Source organism: Poeciliopsis prolifica, unplaced genomic scaffold (genome assembly GCF_027474105.1).
Source record: "Poeciliopsis prolifica strain line A6 unplaced genomic scaffold, Auburn_PproV2 SCAFFOLD092, whole genome shotgun sequence".
NCBI classification, from domain to species: domain Eukaryota; kingdom Metazoa; phylum Chordata; class Actinopteri; order Cyprinodontiformes; family Poeciliidae; genus Poeciliopsis; species Poeciliopsis prolifica.
In genome coordinates this window covers 951,412-974,089 of record NW_026562467.1, presented here as the reverse complement: position 1 = coordinate 974,089, position 22,678 = coordinate 951,412, and the positions used below count along the sequence as shown (strand labels likewise).

General features: G+C 44.8%; 1 pseudogene; it reads left to right on the top strand.

Annotated features, from left to right (window-relative positions):
* Positions 1–103: 103 nt before the first annotated feature.
* LOC129353555 (thrombospondin-3a-like) lies at positions 104–21,380 on the top strand (annotated as a pseudogene).
* The last annotated feature ends 1,298 nt before the right edge of the window (positions 21,381–22,678 follow it).

Here is a 22,678-nt window from a genome sequence, read left to right as displayed (position 1 = left end):
AGGTGAGATGGACCCGTACGGTCCGGTTCGGAGCTGAATCCGGTCTCTCGCTCGTGAACGTCTCTCTCTGCGGGCGCGCGCCTGCGCGGTGCGCGCGCGCCAGCTGCAGTTTCCAGCTGTGAGCTCGTGAGGCTGAACCGTCAGTTTCTCCTCCGGTGCTTCGGCTCGGCTCGGCTCGGTTCGGTCTGCTTGTTGCTCTTCTTCTCTCGGTTTGGACCCAACCTGTTCCCCCGAACCGCCGCTCCTTCCCCCGGACCGAAACTTCACCCGAACCCCCCCGCTGCTGCCTCAGGGTTCGGTTCGTCCTCAGGGTTCGGTTCGTCCTCAGTTCCGAACCCACAGCTCGGTTTATTGTTTTCCATCATCTTTCTGCTCTGCTGCTGGAGCCTCTCAAACGGAACCGGTCCAGTAATGGGTTGGAGTTTCCCGGTTCTGCTGGCGGTTCTGTTCGCTCAGCTGTCGGCCGGGGTCCCGGACGGAACCGACGTCCAAGGTAACAGAACCGAGCCGGACGGGCTTCAAGGTTCATTTCTCTGAGGTTTTGGTCCGGTTAATTAATTAGTGTTAATTAACATATTGACTCAGTAATGATCGTCTCTGATGGGTTTGGCTGTGGAGCTAAATTGGTGCCACAAAGTTTGTTTAAAAAAATCATTTATTCACTTCCCAATCTTTTATTTCAGTTTCAAATAATTTAAAAATGTTTTTAAATTTCAAAATAGTTGTTCAGTTTAGTTTTTTTTCCCCTGTAGTTTAAAAACTTTTTAGAATAATTTTTTCAGTTTCATATATAAAAAATCTGGTGAGGTATTTCTGAAAACACGAGGAACTGATGGTTTAATGAAATCTGGGCTGAAACAAATCTAAACTTTGAGCATCTCAGTGAGGAAAAGACGCATTAATTTTTTACAGCATGGAAATGAGCTCATGTGATGCAATCATGGAAAATTAAACTAAAGCACTTAAACAGCAGCTGGAAGGTTTGCCTTGACTGAGTCAGAGCTAGCTTAAACTCGAATGCACCATGAGATTTAAAGAGCATAAGGAGCTAAATCAGGGCCATGATGTTTGTTCAAAGGGAATACAGAATTAAACTGAAAAAAACATCTGAAACTCAAAAATTATTCTGAAATTTAAAAAAATAATCTGGGATTGAAAAAAAACCTGAATCTGAAGAGGAGTTTTGAACATGTTCTTTCCAGTTTCACATCCTTTTTTCAGATTCAGAACTTTTTAGTTTTATTTTTGCAGTGTGAAAAAAATACATTTTAAATCTTTATTTTTTCAGTTTTAAACTGTTTTTCTTTTGAACAAACTTCATGGCCCCAATTTAGCTCCATAGAGCATCAAAACAAGGTGGATTAGCAGAGCAGCTGATGACGTCATCCAGGAAATGTTGCTGGGGAAGATCTGCCTGGAGTTTGAGCTGTTAGCGACATGCTAACAGTCTTCAGTCAGAGGTTTCCTGAGAGTTGCTGCAGTGACTGCTGCAGAGTGTCGGCAGTGTGTGAAGCGACACTCAACTTGTACTTCGTCGTTTTGTTCGTATTTGTGCGAAATGAGCGAGAGAGAAGCAAGGAGAAAAGAAACATTTTCTGGAAAATAAACATTGTGTTTAATGCTCTGAGAAAGCTGATTAGTCTATAGCTACGCTGATGTTGGATTCCTCCAAAGAACATTTCCTTCATCATTTCCTTGGTGCCACAAAGTTTGTTTAAAAAAAAATCATTTTATTCACTTCCCAATCTTTTATTTCAGTTTCAAATAATTTAAAAATGTTTTTAAATTTCAAAATAGTTGTTCAGTTTAGTTTTTTTTCCCCTGTAGTTTAAAAACTTTTTAGAATAATTTTTTCAGTTTCATATATAAAAAATCTGGTGAGGTATTTCTGAAAACACGAGGAACTGATGGTTTAATGAAATCTGGGCCATCAGGCCCAGATTTCTGGGCAAACACCAGTCCTTTGATAATTTTTTGGAAAACTTCTGACTTTTCCAAACATGTAATTTCTGCAGCTCCTTCCTAATGTCATGTCTGAACCAGCAGCTGCAGACGTTCTGGAGACATTTTGGGATGTTTTGGACTTTTTCTTTCCGCTGGTGAAATGTTTCTGTTTCTGTTCATTTGCCGAAGTTTCCTGAACGGTTCTTCCTCTGACCTTGGTGTGACCTTCAGGCCCACATCCTGACTTACACCGACCCGCTCCAGCCCAGCGTCCAGGAAACCAGCAGATCATCACCGTCTTGGATTGTTGGGACGTTTTGATCCAAACATTTTTCCACGGGCGGTTTTATTGGACAGGAAGAGAAAGGAACCCACTCAGGGATCGGTTCACTTCCAGCATTTATTTCCCAGAAGCCCTGAACAATCAGAAGGAGTTTCCATCAGAGGGAAAAGCTTTCCAGCAGTCGTCAGTCAGTCAGCCATGTTGGATACAAATAATTTGGATTATTTATCCAGGCATAGGAGAAAAAACAGGTTCATTTTTCAAACCCATATTTCCAGTGTCATTCATTCATTTGTAAATAAAAAACTAAATATTCAGCATAGTATTTAGCTTGCTAGCTAACTAATAGCAAGCTAGACATTTAGCTTTAAGCTAGTTAGCTCTAAAACTAATTAAATATTTAATTAACAAGTTAAATATTTTGTTGTAAGCTAAATACTTACCTTCAAGCTTAATATTTAGCTAGCTTGAGAAAGCTAAATGTTTAGTTAGAAAGCAAAATATTTAGCCTAAAGTTAAAATTTGCTTTTATTATCTATGTAATAAATATTCATAATATTTGTTATCTAAATATTAGATAATATTTAGCCCAAAAATCGATATTCTGATATTGGGGAATATTCAAATTCACTTGCCAATATCAGGAAGTGGACCATCAAAGTAAAAGTTTTGTTTTCTTTTAATTTGTAGCTTAATGTCCAGCTAACAATATATTTAGTTTGAAACGATGACATTTATAAATGAATGAATAACATGGTGAAAATATGACTTTGAAAGATTAATCTCCCTTTTGTTTCCTAAAGATGCAAAATAAATCAAATTATTGAGTCTTGATTGTAACATTAGAAACCCATAATTCTTTAATCGGCACAAAACCTGAGACATTTTGGTCTCTGTCCAGGCTGCGAATAATTCAGACATTTTTCATCTTTTCAATCTTATTTATGTCTGAACTCCTTTAAAGAGGATCAGGTGTTTATTGTGAAAAGCTACAGCTCAGAGCAACACCTAAACTTTATTTAAAGTGACTGAAGGCTCCGGAATTTCGCTGACTCAGCGGTTTTCTGTTTCCACAGATATGAAAACTGTCAGGCAGCAGAAGTCTGATAATCAGGTCCAGGATTTCAGAACTGGCCTCAGAAACTCGGAGAACCAAATCTCAGTCTGTCAAACTGGGATTATGTTACAGAAACTGGGCGGTCTGGGAAGTCTGTCAAACCAGCAGCTGTGGGTTCAGATCCAGATGTTCGGCTGGGTTTCAGAACGGCTCTCCCTGATCACTGACAAGGATTTTCCACAGTCTGCCAGCTGCAGATGTGAAGTTGAAGTGCAGCAGAAGCAGTGACATCATCATGTAGAATGTATTTTCATCTCTGCGTCTCCTCCCCCTGCAGTCATCGACGTCCTGAGCCTCCAGGACTCCAAGCAGAACGTGGCGGCGGTGGAGAAGCTGTCCGGCGGTCTGAGCGCGCTCAGTGACGTCTACGTGGTGGCGACGATCCGACTGCCTGTCAAGATGGGCGGGGTTTTTGTTTGGGCTCTACAGCAAGCAGGACAACAGGAAGTATCTGGAAGTCGCCATCATGGGGAAGATCCACAAAGGTTGGTGGAAGTTCAACGACTCGGTACCAGAAGAGCCGCTTGTCACGCAACGACACTTTGAGGCAAATAAAAACGGTTTCATGGGCTGTTATGAGCAAGACTGGCTTATAGTCTACTGCTAATGACATTAGCCAGAGCTAATGACGTTAGCCAGAGCTAATGACGTTAGCCAGAGCTAATGACGTTAGCCAGAGCTAATGACGTTAGCCAGAGCTAATGACATTAGCCAGAGCTAATGACATTAGCCAGAGCTAATGACATAAGCAGAAGGTAAACTATTGGTAGAGGCTAATGCCATGAGCTGGAGCAAGCACTATTAACTAGCTCTAGCTAACTCTACTAGCAGGAGCTAAAAACATTTGCCAGATTTGACACAACTGTCTTGAGCTAACAGCATTAGCCGGAGCTAATGTAAATTATAAGGAAATTGAAAGTTAATGAATGAATATTTAAAGCATCTTTAAGTTTTGTAACAAACCGATTGAGAAAGTAGAGGGATTGTTTAGCTCTCGATGTTAGCCGTAAACACCTGTCAGGTTATCGTTTTCCAACCGACTCTCCTCCTCATCTTGTCTTTTCTAAAAGTTCCTGTTTTGGCAGGAGGTGCTAGCGCTGTAGCAGCTAGCATACTACCCAGGCTCACTGTTTATCCTCAACATTTCCATGAATTCTGTTCTCCTGTCCCACTTCTCTCCCACATGAACCGCAGATAAAAGAAAAAGATCATTTTCAACCTAAACTTTTCCTCCTTGTCCTCCTCCTCAGTTCTGGTCCGGTACTTCAAAGCCGATGGGAAGGTCCACACCGTGAACCTGCAGAACTCCGTCCTGGCCGACGGACGGACTCACTCCATCATCCTGAGACTGGGCGGCCTCCAGCGCAGCAACATGCAGGTGGAGCTGTATGCCGACTGCCGCTTGGTCGATTCCAGTCAGGGCGTTCCCCCATTGGTTCCTCTGCCCAGAGAGGCGGACATGGTGGAGATCCGACATGGACAGAAATCGTACGCCCGACTTCAGGTTAGAGGGATCAGAACAGTGAAGACTATGGAATGAATGAACTAATGAAATCTGAATAACTGATTGTTTTACTTGACTTTACATGATTTTAGTTTGAAGGACAAAGCTGTGGAGGAGATTTAACATTCCTCTACTCAAATGTCACTTCTGATTTCTCCTGGAGGATCTCATGGTGTTTGCAGGCCAGAAGGGAAAGACAGTTTAGTCCAGGCGTCTCCAGTCCTTCAGCTTTTAGATGTGTCCCTCCTCTGCACTGGATCAAGTGAATCTCTGGTCACCAGAGCTGGATGACGGCTAGCGAGGGGATCCGGGCGCGTTGGAGCAGAGAGGCACACAGAGATTACAGGACAGAGTGTCTGGAGGACTGGGCTCCTGAGTTGGTCCCGTTGGGCCAGGTCTCCATCTTCTCACTCTCGGGTCCAGACGGTCAATGTCTGGGTCTGTTCCAAGTTGGGCCTCTGTCCACTGGCAGTGTCTTCCTGTGGAACGTGGCCGGACCATCTGCGAGCGGGAGCTGTGGTTGACACACCCATGATGTCATTTTGTGTGAGCAACCTTGAGGGGCCATTTTCTCTGAAACCATTCAGTCTATTTGTTCGCTGGACCATGACAGAGCAGTTTGCTGAAAATCAAATCACTTCATAAGCTAGACAACAAAACAACCTGCGTACGCGTTAACTTCAGTAAAACTGTTCCAGAAACACGCAATCAATCCCCTAATATCTTATTTAGCTGATCTTGGCTGCACACAGATGCAGACTAAACATGCAGACTAAACGTGCAGACTAAACGTGCAGACTAAACATGCAGACTAAACGTGCAGACTAAACGTGCAGACTAAACATGCAGACTAAACGTGCAAACTAAACATGCAGACTAAACGTGCAGACTAAAACGTGCAGACTAAACGTGCAGACTAAACGTGCAGACTAAACGTGCAGACTAAACGTGCAGACTAAACGTGCAAACTAAACATGCAGACTAAACGTGCAGACTAAACGTGCAGACTAAACATGCAGACTAAACGTGCAGACTAAACGTGCAGACTAAACATACAGACTAAACATGCAGACTAAACGTGCAGACTAAACGTGCAGACTAAAATGCAGACTAAACATACAGACTACACATACAGACTAAACATGCAGACTAAACATGCAGACTAAACGTGCAGACTAAACGTGCAGACTAAACATACAGACTAAACATGCAGACTAAACGTGCAGACTAAACATACAGACTAAACGTGCAGACTAAACATGCAGACTAAACATGCAGACTAAACGTGCAGACTAAACGTGCAGACTAAACATACAGACTAAACATGCAGACTAAACGTGCAGACACATACAGACTAAACGTGCAGACTAAACATGCAGACTAAACATACAGACTACACATACAGACTAAATGTGCAAACTAAACATGCAGACTAAACATACAGACTACACATACAGACTAAATGTGCAAACTAAACATGTAGACTAAACGTGCAGACTAAACATACAGACTAAACGTGCAGACTAAACGTTCAGACTAAACATACAGACTAAACATGCAGACTAAATGTGCAGACTAAACATACAGACTAAACATGCAGACTAAACATACAGACTACACATACAGACTAAACGTGCAGACTAAACATGCAGACTAAACATGCAGACTAAACATGCAGAAACGTTCAGACTAAACATACAGACTAAACATACAGACTAAACGTGCAGACTAAACGTTCAGACTAAACATACAGACTAAACACAGACTAAACGTGCAGACTAAACATACAGACTAAACATGCAGACTAAACATACAGACTAAACGTGCAGACTAAACGTGCAACTAAACATGCAGACTAAACGTGCAGACTAAACATACAGACTAATGCAGACTAAACGTGCAGACTAAACATGCAGACTAAACATACAGACTAACATACAGACTAAACGTGCAACTGAACATGCAGACTAAACATGCAGACTAAACATGCAGACTAAACGTGCAGACTAAACATACAGACTAAACGTGCAGACTAAACATGCAGACTAAACATGCAGACTAAACGTGCAGACTAAACATACAGACTAAACGTGCAGACTAAACTCAGACTAAACATACAGATGCAGACTAAATGCACTACATACAGAACAGACTAAACATACAGACTAACACATACAGACTAAATAAACATGCAGACTAAAATGTGCAGACTAAACATACAGACTAAACATGCAGACTAAACATACAGACTACACATACAGACTAAACGTGCAGACTAAACATGCAGACTAAACATGCAGACTAAACGTGCAGACTAAACGTACAGACTAAACATACAGACTAAACATACAGACTAAACGTGCAGACTAAACGTTCAGACTAAACATACAGACTAAACATGCAGACTAAACGTGCAGACTAAACATACAGACTAAACATGCAGACTAAACATACAGACTAAACATGCAGACTAAACATGCACACTAAATGTGCATACTAAACGTGCAGACTAAACATACAGACTAAACGTGCAAACTAAACATGCAGACTAAACGTGCAGACTAAACATACAGACTAAACGTGCAGACTAACATACAGACTAAGCATACAGACTAAATGTGCAGACTACACATACAGACTACACATACAGACTAAACGTGCAGACTAAAGTTGCAGACTAAACGTGCAGACTACACATACAGACTAAACGTGCAGACTACACATACAGACTAAAGTTGCAGACTACACATACAGACTAAACATGCAGACTACACATACAGACTAAACGTGCAGACTACACATACAGACTAAACATGCAGACTAAACGTGCAGACTACACATACAGACTACACATACAGACAAAACATGCAGACTAAACGTGCAGACTACACATACAGACTAAACGTGCAGACTAAACGTGCAGACTACACATACAGACTAAACATGCAGACTAAACGTGCAGACTACACATACAGACTACACATACAGACTAAACGTGCAAACTAAACTTGCAGACTAAACGTGAAGACTAAACATACAGACTAAACGTGCAAACTAAACTTGCAGACTAAACGTGAAGACTAAACATACAGACTAAACATACAGACTAAACGTGCAGACTAAACGTGCAGACTACACATACAGACTAAACATGCAGACTACACATACAGACTAAACATGCAGACTAAACGTGCAGACTACACATACAGACTACACATACAGACTAAACGTGCAAACTAAACATGCAGACTAAACGTGCAGACTAAACATACAGACTAAACATGCAGACTACACGTGCAGACTAAGCATACAGACTAAATGTGCAGACTACACATACAGACTAAACGTGCAGACTAAACATGCAGACTAAACATACAGACTACACATACAGACTAAACGTGCAGACTAAACGTGCAGACTAAACGTGCAGACTAAACGTGCAGACTACACATACAGACTACACATACAGACTAAACGTGCAGACTACACATACAGACTAAACGTGCAGACTACACATACAGACTAAACGTGCAGACTACACATACAGACTAAACGTGCAGACTACACATACAGACTAAACGTGCAGACTAAACGTGCAGACTACACATACAGACTACAAATACAGACTAAACGTGCAGACTAAATGTGCAGACTAAACGTGCAGCCAACCTTCTGCAGAGGACAGAAGTTGGTGATGGACAGCAGCCGTCTGTCATCAGCACCTCGGTGTATTTGCACCAAAAAATTTTTTTATAAGGTAAGAAGATTGATGTTCATAAGTAACTGAAAATAGTAACATGCAATCAACTATTGCTTTATGGAGATGGTACGAGTCAGACATGGAGGTAGAAATCGCCTGGTGTGAAATCAGGCAAAGTCAGCAATTTGATCAAATCCACAAACCAGGTCAGGAGGAAGAACGATTGGAGTCCAGTAGTCCTGTTGGTCACTTCAAGCATCCGTCTTGGTGCCTTCTCGCAGTTGCAAAGGGTCAGTAGCCATCTTTGCGTGGCTTGTACCTGGCCGTGTACCAGCCCTGAACCTTAAAGGATCCGCTAATGGAGGAACCGGTTGCTCTAGTGGGGAAGAGGCTGCAGAGGATCTTCCTTGGGGTTTCCTACCAGTGGGACTGAAACCGCAGGGCTCGGCGACGCGTCTCCATAAAGTACCTCAGCTGACCTCAGGTCTCCTCTGAACTCTCGATCTACTGAGGAACCTCAGTTTGGTTACTGTGAAGGTTTGGACCAGAACTCCTCCTTCACCTCGGTTCATCCTGACTCAAGATCAGACGTTTCCTGTCGGTCAGGAAAACTTTCAGGAATTCTGGAGAGAATTTTCCTCTTTATTGGCTGATCTGTCCAGCAGGACCGGCGCGTCTCTGCGTCTGTCTCATCGGGCCTCTCTCTGTCAGGGCGCAGTGGAGTCCTCCGCCTGGCTCTAGGGGGCAGCGTTGCTAAAGCTGGAGCGCTGACCGACTGCCCGTTCCAAGGAGACTCGTCGGCCTTCAACTCAGGTGAGCTCACCTGGATCCGAACCTGAAGGTCAGCTGCTCTGTGGTTCTGATCCGGATCGGTGATGAGTTCTTTTGTTTCTTCAGTGAATGGAGAGGTCCAGTCCATCCTGGGTGAGGTTCTGATCACTTAACCGGTTCTGATCAGTCGTGATCTTTACTCTATTTCTGATTGGACATCATGTTTGTGACATCATCTGTCAGGTGAACACACCAAGGCTCTGATTGGTCAGCTCATCATTTTCAATCAGATCCTGGGAGAGCTGCGGCAGGACATCAGGGAGCAGGTGAGACAGAGAGACAGGTGAGACAGAGAGACGGGTGAGACAGAGACGTGTGAGACAGAGAGACGGGTGAGACAGAGACGTGTGAGACAGGTGAGACAGACAGGTGAGACAGAGAGACGGGTGAGACAGAGACGTGTGAGACAGAGAGACGGGTGAGACAGAGAGACAGACAGACAGGTGAGACAGAGAGACGGGTGAGACAGAGAGACGGGTGAGACAGAGAGACAGGTGAGACAGAGAGACGGGTGAGACAGAGAGACAGGTGAGACAGACAGGTGAGACAGAGAGACAGGTGAGACAGAGACGTGTGAGACAGAGAGACGGGTGAGACAGAGAGACAGGTGAGACAGACAGGTGAGACAGAGAGACGGGTGAGACAGAGACGTGTGAGACAGAGAGACGGGTGAGACAGAGAGACAGACAGACAGGTGAGACAGAGAGACGGGTGAGACAGAGAGACGGGTGAGACAGAGAGACAGGTGAGACAGAGAGACGGGTGAGACAGAGAGACAGGTGAGACAGACAGGTGAGACAGAGAGACAGGTGAGACAGAGACGTGTGAGACAGGTGAGACAGAGAGACGGGTGAGACAGAGACGTGTGAGACAGATAGACGGGTGAGACAGAGAGACAGACAGACAGGTGAGACAGAGAGACAGGTGAGACAGAGAGACGGGTGAGACAGAGAGACGGGTGAGACAGAGAGACGGGTGAGACAGACAGGTGAGACAGAGACGTGTGAGACAGGTGAGACAGAGAGACGGGTGAGACAGAGACGTGTGAGACAGAGAGACGGGTGAGACAGAGAGACGGGTGAGACAGGTGAGACAGAGAGACGGGTGAGACAGAGACAGGTGAGACAGCATCATGGTCTCTGGAGCCAACGGCGTGTCTGTCCTCAGGTGAAGGAGATGTCTCTGATCAGGAACACCATCCTGGAGTGCCAGGTTTGTGGTGAGTCAGCAGCTCTGTGGACGTCTCTGAATGACCTGAGGACCCGATTGAAGCCGCCCCACCTGTCCCTCCATCTGCCTGCAGGTTTCCATGAACCGCGGTCTCGCTGCTCCCCCAACCCCTGCTACAGAGGAGTGCCCTGCATGGACAGCCTGCAGTTCCCCGGGTACACCTGTGGACAGTGTCCACCCGGAACCACCGGCAACGGGACGCACTGCAGGGATGTTGATGAGGTGAGGACAGGACGCCAGGAGACGCCCGGCGGAGCGCGTGAGACGCTGAGTGCTTCCTGTTTGTGGTCCGCAGTGCGAGCTGCAGCCGTGTTTTTTCTCCTGACGCCTGCGTCAACACCGAGGGAGGCTTCAGCTGCAAGCCGTGTCCTCCAGGCCTGTGGGGGGCGCCGCTGGCCGGAACAGGACTGGACTACGCTAAGACACACAAACAGGTCTCACAGGGGCTGTTAGTTTAGTAATCAAGTGTTCTATTGATTATTTTTACGATTAATCTAATAAAAAATACGATGAAATTCTGTCGTAACAGCAGTATTAATATTAAATATCAACATCGGCCCAGTTTTTCACATTAGTGCGTTGCTAACCATTACTTTTCTGAAAGAATTGTTCATTTTTAAGTTAACCAAAAATGACAGAACTGATGTTGAATTCACAGACACTGAGCAAAACGTCTGGAGACCAGTTTTTACTTTTGATTTAAGTTTTTTTTTATTTGATTTGTTTATTTCAAACATTTTGTGTTTAAAAACAAGAAAAGGGGCAACCAGTAGGAGAGAACAAATCGGCAAACAAAACCAGGGACAAAATAATTAGTTTATCGCTACTTTGTGTTTTGAAGTAGGAAGAAGAGAACAGCTTTGTTCTCAGTTTAGTTGATGCATTCATCTTCAGTCAGTTTAATAGATGAAGTCTCACGTTGCTCATCCATTTATAGCTTTTTTCTCCCATGTCACCAGCCACATTTGGCTCCTTCGTCCCACATAAACACACAATGACAACTCGTCCAATTTGATTGGGAGACAGTTCTTCCCCTCAGCAGGAAAACGAGTCTTTCTGAAGTTAAATCTGTGAACTAAAAAAGCTCCATAATTAACGGCTTTGGTGAGAAACGGAAAGTCCGTCATCATGACGTCACTGCAAACTCCGATCCAAAGTCGATGATTCTGTTTGTAGAGGCGTCTTTAGCAAATCCAGTCTGACTGCTGGTGTAAATAAATGTTGGAGTGAGCGGGTCGGCAGCAGCAGTCAGCTGCCGGTATCCCAGTTGGAGTGTGAGTGCATTGCTGGGTGCAGCTGGAAACCATTAGAGCCTCTGAAGCAGCACAGAAAGCTCCCAGCTGTGGAAAAACCGCGTTCAGTCGGGGCGACATCATCTCACCGCTGGTAGGAAGTCGTTAACCTGCCGGGAAACGAGCAGCGATCTGCTGCGTTCTGCGGAGGTTTTAGTTCTGACGTCAACCACTGCTGCTCCTCCACTTACAAGAAGAGATTCAATTTCCTCCTTTTGTTTGCAGAATATCCAGTTTTTACCAGATGGATCTCAGACCTTTTCCAGGGAAATTTCACAAGATGTTCCTGTCAGTTGAGCTTTAAAATCCCGGCCGGACCTGTGTGTGTGTTTCAGGAATGTGTGGACATCGATGAGTGTGTGGATCTCCCTGACGCCTGTGCATCGAACTCGGTCTGCATCAACACTGTGGTGAGTGAGACGAAAGTGATCCCATCAACGGTTCTGCTGCAGATCTTTCACCTTTAGAGGGTTCTGTTTGTTCGTTCTGGAGGAAAAATCCTCAGGTCCAGAAATGAGACGGCGCCCCCTGCTGGACATTGAGCTGTCCGTCTCTTTCAGGGTTCCTACAAGTGCGGAGGCTGTAAACCCGGTTTCTATGGCAACCAAACATCTGGCTGCTCCCCCAGGAAGTCATGCGCTGCGTTGACCTTTAACCCCTGTGACACCAACGCCCACTGTGCCATGGAGAGGAACGGAGAGGTTTCCTGCAGGGTGAGGGGCAAAACTCAGCAGAGCAGCAGACGTACAGAAGGAAGGAAAGAAATGAAGAACATTTTGCGTCCAGTTATTAACTGATTAATCAAACAATTAATTATCAGAATAATTGATTATCAGAATAATTAATTACTACAATAATCGTTAGTTGGAGCTAACGATTATTGTTAGCTCAAATATCAAATTAATGTTTAATTTTAGCCTCCATAAATCCCAGCATGCATCAGGATTTTGCTGGGCGTTTGTAGCGAGGAATCTGATATTAGAGAATCTGAAGCCGGTGAAGCTAAAACTTTCACTTCTTGGCCGATCAGGATTACAGACAAAGGCGTTTTTGCTATCTAAAATTCAAAATGTTTATATTTTTATACAGCTTTGATGTAATTTCTGCTCCAAATGTCTTGTTCTTTCAGCAAATTGCCTTTTATCCTAGTTAATGATTAATCAATTATTTTTAAATGATTAATTAGTCTTAATTAATAATTCTAATTGGAAGCCTTTCATGTGTTCTGCTTCCTGAATGTGTTTCCAGTGTAACGTTGGCTGGGGCCGGAAACGGGCACACCTGTGGAATGGACACAGATATCGACGGCTATCCCGACCGCTCTCTGCCCTGCATGGACAACGACAAACACTGCAAACAGGTCAGGTCACACCTGGAAACAGGTCACACCTGGAAACAGGTCACACCTGGAAACAGGTCACACCTGGAAACAGGTCAAACCTGGAAACAAGTCGCACCTGGAAACAGGTCACACCTGGAAACAGGTCAAACCTGGAAACAGGTCACACCTGGAAACAAGTCGCACCTGGAAACAGGTCACACCTGGAAACAGGTCACACCTGGAAACAGGTCAAACCTGGAAACAGGTCACACCTGGAAACAGGTCACACCTGGAAACAGGTCGCATCTGGAAACAGGTCACACCTGGAAACAGGTCACACCTGGAAACAGGTCAGAGCTGGAAACAGGTCACACCTGGAAACAGGTCGCACCTGGAAACAGGTCACACCTGGAAACAGGTCACACCTGGAAACAGGTCACACCTGGAAACAGGTCACACCTGGAAACAGGTCACACCTGGAAACAAGTCGCACCTGGAAACAGGTCGCACCTGGAAACAGGTCGCACCTGGAAACAGGTCCCACCTGGAAACAGGTCGCACCTGGAAACAGGTCCCACCTGGAAACAGGTCAGAGCTGGAAACAGGTCCCACCTGGAAACAGGTCAGAGCTGGAAACAGGTCAGATTGCAAATTGGTGACACTTCTACCTCGTCCATCAGGACAACTGTGTGTTTACGCCAAACTCGGGCCAGGAGGACGCGGACAACGACGGCATCGGAGACCAGTGTGACGAGGATGCAGACGGAGACGGCATCAAGAACGTTGAGGTTAGACATCAACCAGGTGTAGACGCTGCTCCGACCATGGTGGTCAACCTAACGTCTTGTTTGCGGTTCAGGACAACTGCCGCTTGGTCCCCAACAAAGACCAGCAGAACTCGGACAGCGACTCGTTCGGAGACTCGTGTGATAACTGTCCCACCGTCCCCAACAGCGACCAGAAGGACACGGACAACAACGGACAGGGAGACGCCTGCGACCAGGACATCGATGGAGATGGTGAGGACAATCTGCCCTCTGCTGGTGATCACAGGGAACAGCAGGCCTCTTCCAAATGGAAGGATTTCAGTTCACTGATTTGCAGCCTGAAATGCTGAAATGATCCAATATTCAGCATCAGGAGGTCAATCTGAGTTTTTCTGGTTGGATCAGAATCTAACAGATTTCATACAAACCAGCCGTCGGGGTGCTTTCGCTGCTCGGGTCTAATGAGACCATTTGGATCACGTTAGATGTACGCATTGTAACAGGCTTACCTCCAAACAGTTTATAGTTAGTATTGCCTAGAAAGTCCAGCTTGCTTGGTGAAGTGTGAACGCTAATCGACCAGAAACCTGAACTCTCGTTCATCGACAAGTCTTGGTCTGGGTTCTGTTGAAGTGAACGCTGGTTCGATTTGAATGTTTATGTTAACGTAAAGCAGACCAGAGACCGATCCCTACAGCCCAGGGCATTCTGGGTAAATACAACCAAAGCTAATGTGTTAGCCTAGCTAACAGGAGAAATGGCCTAGCTAACAGGAGAAATGGCTCAGGGTTACAGAGAAATCCTCCAGCAGCTAAAATCTGATGCCTCCATTTTGTTTTTTTCATTTGGTGAAGGAGGAAGTTGCTCTCAGTGTCTTCAGAGGTTTTCATGTCGTATCCTTCAGTGGTTCTTGGTGCAGCGCCCCCACAGGCCAGGAGGGGAACAGGCTGCTCAAAGGGTTTGGTTGGTTTGACTCAGAGCCACAGCAGCTGAAGATGGAACAAGTGTGGATGTTTTGGTTCCAACAGAAATGAGTTTACTGGACTATGAGAAGGGAAAACACCAGGTGGGATGGTGATGTCGCCTCCTTCCTCCAGCCTTTCTGATTTACAGCTCCCATGCGGAGCTGTGGTTAGCCTGCAGTGTTTGGGCTTTGGGGGATTCTCTCCTGCTGGGTGGTCTTGGTGTGGTCACTTGATCACTTGGATTATCGTGTTCTGGGCTTGACCAGCGTGGACAAGGATGGTGGTGTGACAGGATTAGGGTAATCTCGTCCTGTGCCCCTTTGACCCGTGGCAGCAACTCCTTTGCCTTGCTATTGACCTGCCTCTACCTGCTCTGGTGTCTTCAGTGAGTCTGTTTAATTTTTTATTTTTTTAATCAAAACTAAAAACTGGTTTTTAGACATTTTTTCTAAGTGTTTGTGAGTCGGGTCTGTTGCGTCCTTCCGAAGTCAAGTTCATCTGTTCTTTGCTGCTCTAGGTTGATGTAAGTTGCTCACATTCACTCATTCTGCACAAACACAGAGACACAATTAATCTCTAGCAATCAACAAACTGTCTCCAGATATCTTCTTCATGTTGGCAACCATCTTCTCTTCATGATGCGCCTGAAATGTTGAGTCCAGATATGAAACACCTATTGGTTGTTGGATCAGCCTGTTTGTGTGTTCAGGTATTCCCAACGTTCTGGATAACTGCCCAAAGGTTCCCAACCCGATGCAGACGGACAGAGACAGAGACGGAGTCGGAGACGCCTGCGACAGTTGCCCTGAACTCAGCAACCCCATGCAGGTTCTGTGTCCTCCAACAGCAACCTGGCTCATTTCACCAGCTCTGATTGGTCGGGTTTTTACTTTGTCTTGTTTTGCAGACGGATGTGGACAATGACCTGGTGGGAGACGTCTGTGACACCAACCTGGACTCGTACGTCTGACAAAGCTGTCGTCCAATCAGTTTCGGTTGCTCAAACCGTGACAGCCATGCTGAAATACTCGTCTTGCTGTTCTTCTTCTGCTGCTGCAGGGATGGAGACGGTCACCAGGACTCCAGAGACAACTGTCCTGACATCCCCAACAGCTCCCAGCTGGACTCCGACAACGACGGCCTCGGAGACGACTGCGACCACGACGACGACAACGACGGCGTCATCGACGATTACGACAACTGCAGACTGATCGTCAACCCGAACCAGAAAGACTCTGATGGTGCCAAGCAGAACCAGAATCCTGATTGGACCGAACCTTTATCTCCAGTCTGGACCCGTCTCTCTTGTTTCTGTCTTCAGCTAATGGAGTCGGAGACGTCTGCGAGAACGACTTTGACAACGACGCCGTGATGGATCTGATCGATGTGTGTCCAGAGAGCGCCGAGGTCACGCTGACGGACTTCCGAGCCTATCAGACGGTGATCCTGGACCCTGAAGGCGAGGCCCAGATCGACCCCAACTGGGTGGTTCTGAATCAGGTGGCTGACTGCAACTCGCTGCTATGCTAGCTGCTTCCATCCCATTGTCATGCAAATTTTGAGCAAACTTTTAAAACGTTACAAAACAAAATGTGAATTAGGTGTTTCCATTTCCTGGAAACACCAAACTGTTAGGTCAACATCTAACACACGTTGACGCTACAGATAGCTGCAATAAACAGGAAGTTAAGGATGTAAACTAGCATGATCCAGATCTCAGGAAAAACTCTACTTCTCCATCATGTGTGCCGGCGTTAGCGATCTTTCATTAATCTTTCTTTCACAGAAAGCAATTCTAATGATTTGGAAGCAGCTGATCAGTCCGGAGAGGAAGATGTTTATCTGGCAAACGTGTTTCCATCTCCACTTTTGAGCATTAGCTAATCAAACCATTTCAAGATACAGAAATACTTTGTTTTGCAAAATTGAGGAAGTTATTAAGAATTTTGTTACTTACATAACCTTATTTAATGCAGTACTAACGCACATTTAACCTGCTACTTGAGGCCCGTTAGCTTCATGATAACAGGCCCATTAGCTTCCTGCTAACAGGACCGTTAGCTTCATGCTAACAGGCCCATTAGCTTCATACTAACAGCTAGCTTCACCTTTCAGTGTCAAAATGACTTTGGGCCGAATGATTTCCTCTGCAGAACGATGGACTTCAAACGGTGTGGAGATGATCTTTGACCCTAACTTGATTCCTTGTCTCCTAGCTGACTAGCTTACTTCCTTCCTAGATTCCTAGATTTCTGACTGGTTTTTGGTAGAAAAAGAAAAGAGAAAGACGACAAATGGACATTATTGATCTCATATCAGTTTATCAATAGATTGATGTATTGCTTATTGGGCCTGTTTTCTGGAGCGTTTTCCTCTGAACTGAATTAAACCGTTTGAATGAAATGAAGCAGAGTAAAAACACTTTGGATGGATTAATTTGCCGTTCTGTTGTCCTCAGGGCATGGAGATCGTTCAGACGATGAACAGCGATCCGGGTTGTTGGTACGTTTCCCTTTGATCCGACTGAAAACCACAGATTCTGACGGATATGGTTCTGATCCGTCAAACCTCCATGTTTCTGCAGGCTACACGGCGTTTAACGGCGTGGACTTCGAGGGAACGTTCCACGTCAACACGGTGACGGACGACGACTACGCTGGCTTCATCTTCGGGTACCAGGACTCGTCCAGCTTCTACGTGGTGATGTGGAAACAGACGGAGCAGGCGTACTGGCAGTCCGTCCCCTTCCGGGCCACGGCCCAGCCCGCCCTGCAGCTCAAGGTTCGGCTTTTACCGCAGGCGGCTCCGGCCCGGGGTTCCGGCCCGCGGCCGCAAACTGAAAACAGCACTAACCAGAGATAAATCTTTACATCATTCAGAATAAATATTATTTAAGCGTTCAGATTTTTGTCACTATGATAACAATCTGATGCTACAAGTTAAATGATTAATGTTCATCAACACATACCAGCACATTATAACCAATTATCCCTGATTGGTCCTGAACTCAGCCCGCTAAGCCCCGCCCCTCTTCCAGGTTTCACCTTGAAACAAAACTGAAATAAACTTTGAAACTGAAAAATAACTGTAACTACAAAAATGTTGAAACTGGAGAAAACTATTTGAAATGAAAAAAAATTGAGACTGAAATAAATCGAAACAAAAAAAAAAAAGAAAAATATTTGAAACTGAAAGAAAAAACATGTTTGAAATTGAAATAAAGTAAGAGTTAAAAAATGGACAAATAATTAAGATTAAAAGAATAATTTTGAAATAAATTTTTCAAAATTATTTTAGAAAAAAACATTTTGAGATTGAGAAAAATAAAAAAAAAATATCTGAAGCTGAAGTCCTGGGTCCTGCAGGCGGTGAAGTCTCAGACCGGGCCCGGGGAGTACCTGAGGAACGCCCTGTGGCACACCGGAGACACGCACGGCGAGGTGAAGCTGCTCTGGAAGGATCCCCGAAACGCCGGCTGGAGGGACAAAACGTCGTACCGCTGGCAGCTGAGCCACCGGCCGCAGGTCGGATACATCAGGTCAGACGGTTTCCACATCTCAACGCCGATTCCTAAACATCAATCCTGTCTCTTTATGACAAAGTAGTTCCATTAAATCCCCCAACAGGGCAGAAATTTGAAACAATGAGTTCTGTGAAAAGTGTTTGTTTCTGCTTTTTAACTTGAGAGAAATATAAAGAGCAGGTTTTGTGTTTTTTTCATTTATTAAAGAAAAAATGTCAAAACCAACAGAATAAAGACGTACAAACATAAAGTCAATATTACAAGAATAAAGTCAAAATAACACAAGAACAAACCGTAAAATAAACCATACAGTCATATTACAATTAGTCATAATGATATGAGAGTAGAGTCAAAATACTACGAGAATAAAGAAGGAACAAAATCATCTGGCAATCAAGTCAAATTCTGAGAAATAAAACAAGGTGGCACTAGGACCCTGTAGCGTTCAGACAGAATAAAGTTGTAATAACATGACAGTAAAATCATGTGACGAAGCCAAATATGACATCAGCATCAAAATATTATCAGCAGCAGGACTTTGAATAGAAGAAAAAACAAACTGATCTAGTCACATAGATCTAGAAAGATCTATCCAAACCTTTCTCATAAAACGACTCGATGTAGTACTGTGTGTAGTACTGTGTGTAGTACTGTGTGTAGTACTGTGTGTAGTACTGTGGTACTGTAGTACTGTAGTACTGTGGTACTGTAGTACTGTGTGTAGTACTGTGTGTAGTACTGTGGTACTATAGTACTGTGGTACTATAGTACTATAGTACTGTAGTACTGTGTGTAGTACTGTGTGTAGTACTGTGGTACTATAGTACTGTGGTACTATAGTACTGTGGTACTGTAGTACTGTCATACTGTAGTACTGTGTGTAGTACTGTGTGTAGTACTGTGGTACTATAGTACTATAGTACTATAGTACTATAGTACTGTAGTACCGTAGTACTGTAGTACTGTGGTACTGTAGTACTGTGTGTAGTACTGTGTGTAGTACTGTGGTACTATAGTACTATAGTACTGTAGTACCGTAGTACTGTAGTACTGTGGTACTATAGTACTATAGTACTGTAGTACTGTGTGTAGTACTGTGTGTAGTACTGTGGTACTATAGTACTGTGGTACTATAGTACTGTGGTACTGTAGTACTGTCATACTGTAGTACTGTGTGTAGTACTGTGTGTAGTACTGTCGTACTATAGTACTATAGTACTGTCGTACTATAGTACTATAGTACTATAGTACTGTAGTACCGTAGTACTGTAGTACTGTGTGTAGTACTGTGTGTAGTACTGTGGTACTATAGTACTATAGTACTGTAGTACCGTAGTACTGTAGTACTGTAGTACTGTAGTACCGTAGTACTGTAGTACTGTAGTACTGTAGTACTGTAGTACTGTAGTACTGTAGTACTGTAGTACTGTGGTACTGTAGTACTGTAGTACTGTAGTACTGTGTGTAGTACTGTGTGTAGTACTGTGGTACTATAGTACTGTAGTACTGTAGTACTGTAGTACTGTAGTACTGTGCTCTACAGTACTACTCAGTCGGCCTCTCAGCCTGCTGATGTCTCCTGCACTCGTCCGTTATTCGTCTCTTTCTTGTCGCTGCATTCTTTCCCCTCTGAACCCCCTTTGGCCCCTTTGGGCCCCCATTGTACCCGTCTCCATGGCGACCAGCGCCCTGCCAGGAATCCGCTTCGGCCGCCGTTCATATGCAGATGAGATGCAGAGACGGAGCGAAACGCTGGACCAGTTTAGGAGGGAAGAACCGAACTTCCCTCAACGCTGGTGTAGAGACCAGCAGGTCCAGAACCTGCAGGTCCAGGACCAGAAAGTCCAGGACCAGCGGGTCCAGGACCAGCGGGTCCAGGACCAGCGGGTCCAGGACCAGCAGATTCTGAACCAGCATGTCCAGGACCAGAAAGTCCAGGACCAGGAAAGCGGGTCCTGGACCCGCTGGTCCACAGTTCCTCTGTCAGAGGAACTGGACCAGGGAGGGAAAATCTGTGGAAAAACCTGGAAGACAGAAAAAATTTTGTGATCTTGGAAAGAAGCAAGAAAAGAAGGAAGTTAGATAGGAAACGAGGAAGGAAGGAAGTTAACTAGGACAGAGGAAGTTAGCTCGTTAGTCAGTGAGGAAGGATGATAGTTGGCTGATTGATTGATCGATCTGTTGGTTGACTGACTAGTTAATTGATTGTTTCGTTGAACTGGATGAATGTTGGGTTAATTGATCGATCGATTGATTATCCGGTTTGGTTTTGCTTTCAGGGTGCGGTTCTTCGAAGGGACGGACATGGTGGCGGACTCCGGCGTCGTCATCGACACGACGATGAGAGGAGGCCGACTCGGCGTTTTCTGCTTCTCGCAGGAAAACATCATCTGGTCCAACCTGCGCTACAGATGCAACGGTAAAAACGGCTCCGCCTGCGACGCTCTGAGCCGCTCGCAGACTTTCCTTTCAAACTCTTCTTCTGCTGTTCCAGACACGGTGCCTGAGGACTTCGCAGTGCATCGTCAGCAGTTTCTCATGCACATCCATGTCTGAGCGGCAGACGGACTGCAGACACGGCGGCTCTGTGGGAGCCGAGCGCCGGACCGGCAGCTGGAGAAACAGAAACCAGTCTCCAGTGTTTCCACCTTTTCACTCCATGGTCTGAACTCGGCTCTGCTGTAAAGCTTCAACGTTTTCGCCCTTTGATTTGGCTGTTTCCGTGAAATAACCCGATCTGCTACCATCAGGAGAGGAGATGTTCCACCATGTTTGCTTCTGTCCTGATGACAGAAAAAGACTCAAAGGTCTGTGAGGTCCAGTTTGTTTCTGCTTCTGTCACTGAAAATCCAACCATCATTTTGTTAACCGTCTCCAAATAAAACATGACCGTGTGGACGACGCGTCTCCAGCGTCTGAGCTCATGAATCAAAGCGTTTTCCAGACTCCTCTCTGCGACCGGCTTTCATACGCAGGTAAATAAGTCAAAACGTCGCCAGAGACGTATTGAAACCTAACAATAACTATTTCCTGAACGCCCTGTAGGTGTCACTAATGAGTCGTTAGCTATAAAAAACGTGACTGGAGTTTTCAGCTCATCACTGAGAAGATTTAATATAAAAAAGACATTATAACTAAAATTTCTTATGACAAGAAATAAAACTTGTCTCCTTAAAACAGAAAACGAAGAAAGCTCATTTTATCTAAATAAAACTGTGTGAAGCAAAGAAAGTTTCTTGTTTTAAAGATGACATTTTTTTCATTCCAGGCACAAAGCAAAATTTTATAGCAGAATCAAGTAACTGAAATTGAGTCTGTCTCTTTAAGAAGCTCCTGCTCTTTCTGAAGCTCTGCATCCAGGAAGTCATCACAACATGACTCCTCTATTAACCTTCTAAAGTTTTTACCAGAGTAATAACGAGCTCAGCAGTGGCATCAGGTGTTTGCTAATTGCTGCTGGCTAGTCTGAAGGAGCTGAGTGGGGGAGGACCTGCGTCTCAAAGGCGGGACTATGTCCCACCAAGTGTTTAAGCACCCCCGAATGGTTGTCAGGGAGATTAGAGGATACATGAACGAATCAAGGCAACACTGCAGGTTTGTTTATGATGGTGGAAAAATCAAAAACGACGATTTCACGTAACGCTGCCCCTTTAAAAAGTTGTATCATCAAAACAAGAAAAGGAGAGACTTTGTTTTGATGGCTCTAGAACTCGGTAGAGACTGTTTTTCTTCATAAATTTCCTCTCTGGCAGCTCATCTTCCCTGCTGATGCGCCTGATTTCTTAGTTCAGTTTCTGTGTTTGCAGAATTAAAACGTTGTGACTCTTGACAATAAAACTGGAAGAGATCATTTCCTGCATCGCTTACACTGTAAAACATGCGTGTAGTCACTCCATACAACATGGAGCGGGTCAAAGCAGTTCCTGCAGTGGAAACAACAAATCTGGAGGCAGACTGAACTCAGGCCCAGGAGGAGGCAACATGGTGGAAACAAGTTTGAATATGTCACATCTAGTCATCAATACCAGTTTCACACTCTGAAACCACAGAAGAAGAACAGCAGGATGAAGCTAATCAGCTGGAATCAAAGAGTCCTCCATGTTTATGTTTTTAATAAACGACCAACCCAACGGCCCCTTCGCTTTTTAGGATTTATTCTCAGATGCGACTCTCAAACAGAACCAGACCAGAACCAAAGTTC